The sequence below is a fragment of the Etheostoma cragini genome, chromosome 1 (assembly GCF_013103735.1).
Source record: "Etheostoma cragini isolate CJK2018 chromosome 1, CSU_Ecrag_1.0, whole genome shotgun sequence".
NCBI classification, from domain to species: Eukaryota; Metazoa; Chordata; class Actinopteri; order Perciformes; family Percidae; genus Etheostoma; species Etheostoma cragini.
The window spans coordinates 24,343,921-24,354,767 of NC_048407.1; the positions used below are offsets into that span (position 1 = coordinate 24,343,921).

General features: G+C 40.6%; 1 protein-coding gene across 8 annotated transcripts in view; it reads left to right on the top strand.

Annotated features, from left to right (window-relative positions):
- The window catches only part of spata17 (spermatogenesis associated 17), a 39,382-nt gene extending 31,842 nt beyond the window's left edge, over positions 1-7,540 (top strand). For 3 of the 8 annotated variants that reach the window (XR_004657545.1, XM_034878501.1, XM_034878544.1), the window contains one exon: positions 7,411-7,540. The gene's annotated coding sequence lies outside the window, so the exon portion shown is untranslated. Of the gene's footprint in view, positions 1-1,011; positions 1,096-7,401 lie in introns of those variants that run through there. The other 5 variants (XM_034878492.1, XM_034878537.1, XR_004657546.1 and 2 more) reach the window with 4 other exon arrangements.
- The last annotated feature ends 3,307 nt before the right edge of the window (positions 7,541-10,847 follow it).

Below are 10,847 nucleotides of genomic sequence, written 5' to 3' on the forward strand. Positions count from 1 at the left end.
CTCATTATAGATGTATAATATTACCCTGAGACCGGGGGCCTTAATTCACCAGTCCCAGTCTTAATCTTACCCTCAATCTCAGCAGACACCTTCTCCCATGGCCTACTCTCAACTCAAATCAGTCCTAGTCCCAGCTGTCTTCCCAAGAATTGTCTCTCCTAGTCCTATACATTGTGCATTAGGCTAAACCCTGCAAGTCCTAGGACAAAGCTCATAGAGAAAGCAACCCGTTGTTAAAACAATGCAAGGGGCTGTGCTGTTGGGGGGAGCCCTGTTTGAGTACAACAATTAATTTAAAAGCTTATCAGAAGACAAAACAAAAAAATAAAAAATTACATTACATTAGACAGCACAGCACCTTGTCAGATGATGCTGCATTGCAACAGCAGAAGTCCTTGATGCTCAACTTTATTTAGCACAGTCCTCCTGCCAAACCATCTTTGAGTTTTGATGCTCTGTTTCACTTTAACCTAAAAGACTCTTTAGGAGGTAAATATGAACATAAACTGAAAATTCATGGCTGAGTGGCAGAGTAGTATACTGTGCAATGAAATAGAGTACATCTGCTCAAAGGAAGAAAACAAAAAAATAAAAATGCAGTCAAACATATTATATTCAAGCTGAAGTGCTGAAATTTTATTGACCAATACATATTTATACTTTTTATTTATTTATTTATTTTGCAAATAATCACACTCTTCCAACTTTTGAACTTTTGCCATGCCAATTTTTTTAAACTGACTTACATAAAAGGAGGCAGTTAAAATGCATGCAGGCACCAATGGGGTTTGGTAGGTAGAACACAGCCTAGTATTCAGAGCCAACTCACTTATGCTGCTGTGAAAGGAACATGGGAGTGTTTGTTAGCTGGTAAAAGCACTAAATGGGACACCTCACATCAGTGGGGTCAGTTAGTATTGTTACGTGTTTCAAGTAATTCTGGTTAAGGCCACATTTCTTTTTTTTAAAGTTTATTTTTTGAAGATTTCTTTGGGACATTTATTTTTTTAGGAAAGCTGAAGACATGAAGGGGGAGAGAGAAGGGGAATGACATACAGCAAAGGGCCACAGGTTGTTGTTGAACCCGCAGCTGTTGCTTTGAGGAGTAGACCTCTATATATGGGCAGGCGCTCTACCAGGTGAGCTACCCAGACGCCCAGGCTACATTTCTGAATGCTGGAGATTCATGTATGGAATTGATTTCCTGAGTATTACTGTAATGTATTACTTTTTTCACCGTGTACAGACACATGTGAGCTGTAGCCGCTCATTACTTCAGTAGTTGTGTCTGTATGGACTTGCTGCTGCTTGTTGTTTAACTGGTTTCTTTGGTTCTCCATGTTGCATTAGTTGGGGATTCTGCAACCATTCCCTGATTAATGTGCTTGAGTGTCAATGACAAGAACTCTCTGAAGCATCTATCCATCTAATTCCATCTATCACTCCATCTCTTTCTCTCTATCCTCTCATCCCCCTCTAATCCAGCCAACACTTCTCTGCAGGACAGAACAATTAATGTTTCTTCCCCTTCCTCTTACCCTTATCTTTTCTTTTTTTCCCTCTTCCTTTTTCTTCATATTCCCCTTCAGACAATTTCCTCATGCATCCCTCATGCATCACATTACTACCTTATTAGAGCAAAGTATGTGTAGAGTGGCTGTGTGTGCATTTATGGTTCATAGTTCCAAGAGGGACCCCATGCTGTCTGTGTAATTTCTTGTTTGTACATGGTCCCAAACATCTTTGACCACTACAGAGCAGGGGAGATATGTTTAGAGAGACAGAGAGGTTGAACAACACAAAAAAAGATTAAGAAAAAAAGGAAGGAGAGGGGGGAGAGAGGGGAAAAACAGGATGATAACAAAAGCAGCTCGGATTTCACAGATGCATATTTCATCAATCATGTGAATAAGTCGTGGTGATTATGCATGGCGGTGGCAGGCCAAGGGGGGGCTGATTACCATACACCATAAAGGCTGCTTTCTTATCTCACACACACTGATTAGTTTCTGTCTACAGATAGCCTCTCACTCTTCGCTCTTTTTCACAAACACACACCTACACAGACACACTGGCATACACATGCATGCGTGTGTGCACATGCAAATATACACACACACGTTGATGCAAAATTTCCAGGTAAATGGAATTTACCTGTCGACAGTGGGTCAACCTCAAGAGCCAGATGAGAAAGGCTCCCAGAACCTCTCATTGCTAACTGCTTTAATTAATCAGGAGTCCGAATAATCTTCAAGAGAACTGTGGTAAAACCATGAAAAATGCAATAGAGATACCCCAATCACGATTTTTTCAGCCAATACTGATTGTCGATCGTCAATGAGCAAAATTGTCTGATAAATGCCTGATATCGATCATTTTTGTGTTGTTTTGTTAGTTATTGCAGCTGATATAGCTGTAGGCCAGTTTGCCTGTTTGTAGTGTACTGGTAGTTTAGCTGACATGCTGTAGCTATAAATGGTTTATCACTCTATAGTATGAATGAGGATCACAAGTCAGTCTTGTTTGTTTCTTATATCCTTTTCACTCAAAATTTAGCGCATATATGCAGGTTTTTTAATTTTTTTTTCCCATTGCCAGTAGACAACCATGCTTTTTTTGAGTTTGTTGTCAGGTCTAACTCATATAAAGTCATATATAGCCCTATAAATTTCATTACTTTTCCTGTAATAGTGAATATTCGAGATATTGTAATTTATTACCTTTTTTTCCAATTTATCAAATTATCTAAACAGATAAATTTCTCTGTTTGTTAATCTCACTTAAATTTTATTGCTTTATTAGATTCAATTTTATTTATTTATCTTGGCATCTGTGTAACGATACTGTATTTCCACGGAAAATATTGCGATACTATGCTGCATAAATTCCCCCCCCCACCCCCCCCACCCCTAATAGCCTTCTGACTGTCACAGTCGTACCCGTGGGTGGTCTCTTTCGTTGTTTGTTTTTCCTGGCGTTTGGGTGCAGAATTAAATTTGTTGTGTTAAATTTGTTCATCTTGCTTCCCACACATTACAGATAATATTCAGTCCCCCCAGGATTTTACAGACTTTTATTGAGATTGTGGCAACCCAAATTACTTGATGTTGCTGGATTTTGTAATAAAATTGTTTGTTGCAATGAAGTTGCGGGAGACAGTGAAAGTTGCAAAAAAAAATTGGTTTCTGAATGGCACAAATGACCACTATGTGGGCAACAGATAAAAACAATGTAGTAGGTTGCTGGTTCAAGACTCTTTCTACAAGTTGACTCAAGGTCTGAAGTGCCACCACACCGTTGGGTAAAACGGCATCAAATAAGAATTATAAAAGGCTACTTTTTTTCTTTTGTTTTACCTTATGCAGTTATGTGAAAACCACGTTCTAGCAAATGTTCTATTTTCTTTGTGAGAAACCTAATAATGCACAATACAAATACCATTCTTCTGTATCTTAAAACAAGTTTTTTTCTAAAAAGTAAAAACATTTATTTTACCATAGGTCTTTTACACCTTTGTAAGCCAACATGTATGTCCACTTTGCTTTACCTATTTTTAAATGTTCAATAGGAAATTGTAACCAAAGTTTTATTTTATTCTCAGGCATTGTTGTGGTCCTGTTTTGGTACTGTAGGTCATTTTTCTGGAACTTTGGCCTTTACATGATGCAGAACGGGCGAGAGAAAGTGAAGTGAGAGGAGCATGAGGAGGTGAGGCTGGGGCAAAATTAGCTACGTATGAAAGGCCTCGCTTTTTGTCTCAACCAGGGAATTAGAAATTACTCTTTTCTCTTGCACTCCCCTCTCTCACTCAGATATATAATGTAAACTCATTTGGTAACTAGGCACGAGCTGCGTTGGTCTGTCTGAGTGTCTGCATGTGAGAAGTGCGCCTGGGATGCATTAGGGCCTCCTGACAGGGGCCTGGGTGAAATAAGTGAAATTAATGGAGCTCCTTTCATGTCGGACAAGGCCGCGGCACCCCTTTCACGGCGCGTACAGTCACAGAAAAGTCAATACTTTTTTATTACTCCTCGCTTGCCCTACATTCCCCGCTACAAGTGCTCTGTTCACTAATTGGTTTCAGTTTGCAGAGAAATAGAGAGAGAAACAGGAGAGAAAGCAAGGGAGAGGACTCCATCCCAAAGAACACTGAAGCAAATAAATCAATCTCATATTTTTTCTCCCTGCTGTCTTTTTTCATTGAGTAACATTATGGCAGAGAGAGAGAGAAATAGAGGAGAGAGGGTAAATGGTTGGTTAGAGCACGCCTGGTCCCCTGGGAGCATAATGATATCTGGGAGCCTGTTAATGGAGACGAGTGGTTAAAGTGGTCTGGGGCCCGAGCCAGGTCACCCCTGGGGGCTTCTAACCAGCAACCTCCCCTCAGCTGCCTGCTTGCGCTCTGGGCTCAGAGGCACAATGGAACATCCTACCCAAATATAATTTCAGGCAAACGCTTTGATGTGCAGAAAATGACATGTAGCTCAACTCTGTGTGTGTGTGTGTGTGTGTGTGTGTGTGTGTAGATAGGATCAGTCTTAAAATGCATCAAGATCTGCAATTGTTTCCACGGTGTTGCGTTTCTGAAGCCTTGCTGCACTAATGTCATCCTGAATGTAAAATTACCAGAAATACTGTCACTATGTGTTGTCATCTTGTAACATGGCACATGGTGCTGAAGGAACACGTAGATTTTGTGGTGTATGTTTGGAAGTGTTTAGGATTTTAACTAAAGTAAAAACTTTATAACTGTGTGCCTGCATTTCTGCAAGTGTGTGTGTGTGTGTGTGTGTGTGTGTGTGTCGTATGTATGTGTCCTCTCTGACAGTATGCTGTTCACTGTTGTGCTAAGCTTAAGTGGCAGTGGGGTTAGCCTCTTTCAGAAACAGCACAGCCACAAATTGATGTGACACTTTGAACCCACCCATGCCCCCCCCCCTCTCAATCCCCACCATCCCACTACCTCCCACAAACACAAACCAATCAGCCTCCAGTTAAAAGGAGGTCCACCAGTCTCGTTTTCTTTCTGCATCCCAGCTTTCACAGCTCTAGAGTGTGGGCTAGGGTAGGTTTGGGGGGTTACAGCATGTGTGTATGTGTGTGCATGCGAGCGTGTGCATATGTGTGTGAAGGAGCTGTCACACAGGGCTGGCATCACCATCCAGTTTGCCATCTCTTCTTCAGCTTGACAAGTTCCCGCTCCCTACCCCATGGCTAACACACACACAAACACACAGACACACAGACACACACACACACACACACACACACACACACACCATCTCTCTGTCTCTCTCTCGCCCTCCTCTCTCACACACATATATGTGATTACACAGATCTAAAACTCATATGCAATGTATAAATATATACAATGAATACATTAATAAGCACACAAACACACATTCACACACACAAATGTATCCAGATGCACAGGCAACCGCATGGTTCATATTACACAATTAATGTGTTTCCCAAAACACGCAGCATGCTCTAAAAACCGTGACAGTACCACATCACATCACATCATTGTTAATGAAAACAATTGAAAAGCTTTAGTTTTGTGTACAAGATTTTCTCTTTGTGTGGCATCACAGTTTGCTGGCTGTTTGTGTGCGTAAAACATGTGTGTGAGAGCTTCTCCGCAGTTGTTGGCGTCAGATTGCACGGGGCTTCTGTTTGTTACAAGGACAGGCTTGTCCCCGCCCCCAGGCGTCTGCATTAAGATGATTGTCATGGCGATGGAGTGTGAGTGACAGGCGGGATCACATGTGCTAGCCGGGGAGCAGGAAGCCCGCACCGCCCCAGTCCCTGACATTAGTTTGTCCTTCATCAAAACTTTACACTCGTTTATAACTACTCGCTCCCTCTGTTGCAAAATCTCTATTTACTTCTTTTTTTTTACCATCTGTCTCTCTCATGTACTGATCTCTCTTTTTCTCTTTTATTTCTCTTTCTTCGTCTCTTTCTCTCTCATTTACATTTCATTTAATACTCTTATATCGCCACTCCTCTTTCTCTCCCTGTCTCTTTCTCTCATTTACTTCTCAATTTCTTTTTGGAAATCTTCTTCCAGTGCCAAGCTTAACACATATTTTTTCTTTTTTTCTGGAAAACAAACTGCACGTCATAAGCACAATGCATTCCCCAACCACCCAGGCTGGTTATTAAATTGGGCTCAGAAATATCTATGGAACACACGTTTGTGTGTGTGTGCAATGCATATTTATCCATGTGCATTTTCCTCAGCAGTTTTTATTTGTCAAGATGAATATTTTGATGCAAACTTCTACCTGTGTGTGCATATACCCAAATGCATGTTTATGAGTGTGTTTGGTGACAGAGCTAGAGCTTTTTGTGTATCACAGCAGAAAAGGAGGTCAGGGTTTGCATGGAGACTCAGGCATTTATCATTAGCCTGCTGCCGCTGCCGGTAATGTTGCCTGTTACAGCTGTGATTAAGAGCCTCGCTTAGTTCCAGCAGCCGGTGCAGACGCACAAACAAACACTTACATGTGTGGTACCAACTACTGTACGTCTCAGGTGCTCTGTAGTTTTACAAGAAACTATTTCTTTTACACCCAGTTTAGTTCATGCGTTCATGTTAGTTTGTGTGTTTGTTGTTTGGGGGCTGAGCTGTACATGGTCTCTAACTGCAAGGAGGCTTCAGGGCCTGATGAGAAACCTGTCACAGACACTCATGAAAAGAGCAATTCACTGCTACACACACACGCGCACGCACACACACACACACACACACACACACACACACACACACACACACACACACACACACACACACACACACACACACACACACACACAAACATACAAACATACAGCAGGAAAGTTGCACTTGGTGAGTGTATTTGTGAATCATAATGGTTGGAAGTACACCTTCTTCCCCAGTAATGAAAGCCAGAAAACTCTCATGTTAGCCCTAGTGGCATTCAGTCATCTTATTTGAGAAAGGGTATTTTTGTTCAGAAGGACAGTATGTAACGAAAATCAACTTTAAAACACGTTTACTTCTATGCCCATAATCACATGCTCATCATAAAACACTACACAATTGCATCCTTACAACTCTACTTCCATTTGACCTGTCAGATTGCAGAAATGATTCAGTATGTTTCCAGATACAAAGAGAGCGATGCACAGCCATTGAATACAGATGAACATAAGACACAGTCTGTGTTCCCTGTTGGTCATCTCCTAATTGTCATGTGGCGTCACCACTGGTGTTTGTTTTGTTTTAACCTTCTATTAGCCTTCTGTTTTAATTCTAATATTCTAACTTGATGAAGGCAAAACAAGATTGAACATCCTTCCTTTTCTATTTTTTTTCCATTTTTTTCCCCCATTCCTCTCCGTCCATCCTCCTGGTGCCTCTCCTCCCTCCAACCGTTCAAGACTGTTTGCCACCAACAACATCTTTGATAAGTGTGCTCCTGTGTACTCCAAGGCAGGCATCATTGTGTGACACACCTCCTTCTGGCTTGAGAAAATTAAGAGAAGTACAAATAAAGATTGCTTAATGTATTTATTATATTGTTTTTATTTTAGTGTCTGATGTGTTCACGTAAACATTTTCCTTCTTTGAGTCTTTAAGTTCAGCGTCACTGAATGGGAATGTGGAAAAAGAGCAGGTCTAATCTGGTACCTCATTCTAAGAGACATCATGTCTGCCTGTAGGCAGCAATAGGGCCAGCATTCTATACGTATCACAAACTATTTCTATTGCAAATCCATTTTGTGTCAGGTGAAAAACACACATCACATTAATAATTTTCAATAGCAGAAGTTCCCTTTCCTTTTTAGCAATATAAGGCCAAAAGCAGCTTTGGTACTTACATTTGGTGATTTCACATTAAATGATTGTGAACACAACAAAATAATTCATAAACGTTGTTTAATTCTACTAATTGGACAGTCTGGATAAGGAAGTGTAGTATTTTTATAAAATGATACAAGATTCCAGGTTTTGTGTCGTTATAGATCAGGTCACATGGGTTTGAGATCACATCCTGGCTAAAATGATGATGCTAATCATATTATTACTAATGTCCTTTTAGGATTGGAGCTACATGATGGATTAAGAGCATGGCTTGCTGGGGTCATTGAGGACCAAAATGGATTTCAAAAAGGTTCAATATTTTGAAAAATGGCTGATCATGTTGGGTAATTTAATGTATAATAGTGACTGAATTACACAGTTTTTGACTTTTATACTAGACTATATGTATTCTAGACTTGCTTCCTGTTAACTGACCTTTAGTTATCAGAAAATGTGAACTTTGCAGATGATATTTCTTGATTTCTTCGGCCAACTATCCAAAACCCAAATCACAGAAGAGTAAGAAAACCATAATATATTCACATCTGATAAGTTGAAACTTGGGATTTCCTTTAGCATTCATTGTTTTAAAACCAAAAAGAAACAACAATCAAGTAATATCTTCAGCTCCAAAAAAATACTTGAAACAATATCTTCTTCAGATGTATCAACTTCCTTTATTATGAAACCATTTGAAATACTTTATTTAAAATTTGATACTACATTATTTAGACCAGCACTGATCTTTGTCTTGAAGTGAAGACTTCACATGACACCTTCTCCTGCTAGGCCCTAAGGCAGGACTTCATCACATAGTTGCATAGCTGTTTTGATGATGAAGTATAAAGTGGTTTCATTGTCTCTACTCTCCATCACTGTCTGTCTCTGTCCCAGACACAGGACACAGAAGTTTTATTTTTTATTTTATTAAAGGTACTCATTAATTTTCTCAAACTTCCCCGTCTTTGTTCTCTACTTCACATGCTTTTTCTCCTTTTTTCCTTTCTGCCTGTCTTCTCTCTTCTTCTCTTCCTCTCCTCCATGTTGCTGGCATTCCCCCGAGCCTGTGCTATAAGGCGTGGAAGAGGAGCAGAGACAGAGCATTTAGTAATGGCTTCTTAATGGGCTTGTCGACAGCCACATTAGAGCGCACAGGCAGCGGGCGAGGCCGGGCAACGATATGCCAGGCCAGATGCCATGCCAGCTGTGGCACTCCACTCTCTCACTCACACTCTCATTTGTAATCACATTTCTCATACGGATGGACGCCATGTGCGTAAAAGAAAAAACAGACAGACGGACATGTACTTTCCCAATTCCTGTCAGCATATTCTTTTCATCTGCTCTGTTCTGTTTGTTTCTATCTTGCTCTGCTCCACTGGATTCTTCTAATTCACAGTTGTAGGCTGCAACAAAACAGCAATCAGCATACAACATTGCTGAGCTCTACATCCTCACTGCTACATACTTGCTGCTATGTTCTCACTGCTATATACTTGCTGCTATATATTGACTGCTACACCTCTGCCTGCTTTCAGAAATGTTACTCCTTCCACCTACCGAGTCTTCTCCTGCATGAGCATTTAGTTGTATGCAAACTTTGAATTTTTTACCCATGTTCATGTTCAATTAAGTTTTGTGTATCACAGGCTCACGGTGCTCTATTCAAGCCTGGTCAGATCTGTTCCAAAGAATCACAAATGGACTTAAGGTAATGAAAAAAGAAGGGGTAAAATAAGAAAGAAAAAAATAATGGAGAGTAGGGAAAAGGGAGGAAACAAAATCAGAAGGAAAAGTACATGATACACGTTCAGCAACTAAGTATATGAGAGAACGCAGCAGAAAGGAGAAAAGTAATAACCTGATAAAGTGAGGGGGAAAGGGTGTGAGAGATAGGGTGGAGTGATTAAATGAATAGATGGATAATCAAATCAATTAATGAATGTTAATGTGCTTCAGTGTGACCAGGGACCGGAATGTCATTGTCAAAGGTCTTATAGGTCTCCAGTAGGGGGAGCCATGTGTCAGTGACTCCAGTCTGTGTCGAAGACCTTCATCAGTACTGTGTGTGTGTGTGTGTGTGTGTGTGTGTGTGTGTGTGTGTGTGTGTGTGTGTGTCTGTGTGTGTGTGTGTGTGTGTGTGTGTGTGTGTGTCTGTGTGTGTCTGTGTGTGTATGTGCGCGCATGCATGCTGCCAAAGATTGAATAGTCAGAAGGTGATTCTTTGTTTCCTCATCTGATCTGATCTTGTTCCTATCAAACCACCTTTTCCTGCGTCAGCGATGATCAAGTGTGATGAGGATCTAAAGAGAATAAGGTAAGTGTGTGTTTTTGTGCTTCCGTGCATGTCGGGTTGTGCATGTGTGTGTGTTCATGTATTGGCAGCTGATGGCATTTTAGTAGTTGAATCCTATATACTGACTGGCGGCCCTCTACACTATCGGCAGCTGCCAATTGTCACTCTGATGACTAACAGTTCTGTATTGATGGACGGGACCTGCTGACAGAGAGATGGAGAACAAAACAAAAGCAAACAGAACCAAACCGTTGGCGGAGGGGGGCAGAGGAGACGGCAAAGAGAAGAAGAAATAAGGCCGGTGGAGTGCGCTGACTGGGACCAATAAACTTTCTCAATGTCATGGGTAAGGGGAAAGGCAAAGTTGAGTGGGAGGGAAAGTTATAACCTGGGTCTGGATCGGTCCAAACTTAGATCTCTTATGTATCACAAGGACATTTTCTTTGAAAGTCTAGCTATGAAAATAGTTTATTTTCTAGAAAGCACTTGATTCTTTTATTGAATGTTTGTTTTTTCACTGTATCAGAGACTTTGAGACCAAACACAGATACTATACTAATATGATTGCAGTAAAACTCATGACACATGTTGTTTATTTATTGTCCCACTATATTACATTACATTCATTTGACACTTTTATCCAAAGAGATTTACAGGTCTTTTTCACAGCAGATATTTTGACTTGCTAAAGTGCTAAAAGTCTTTTTTTCTGGTTTT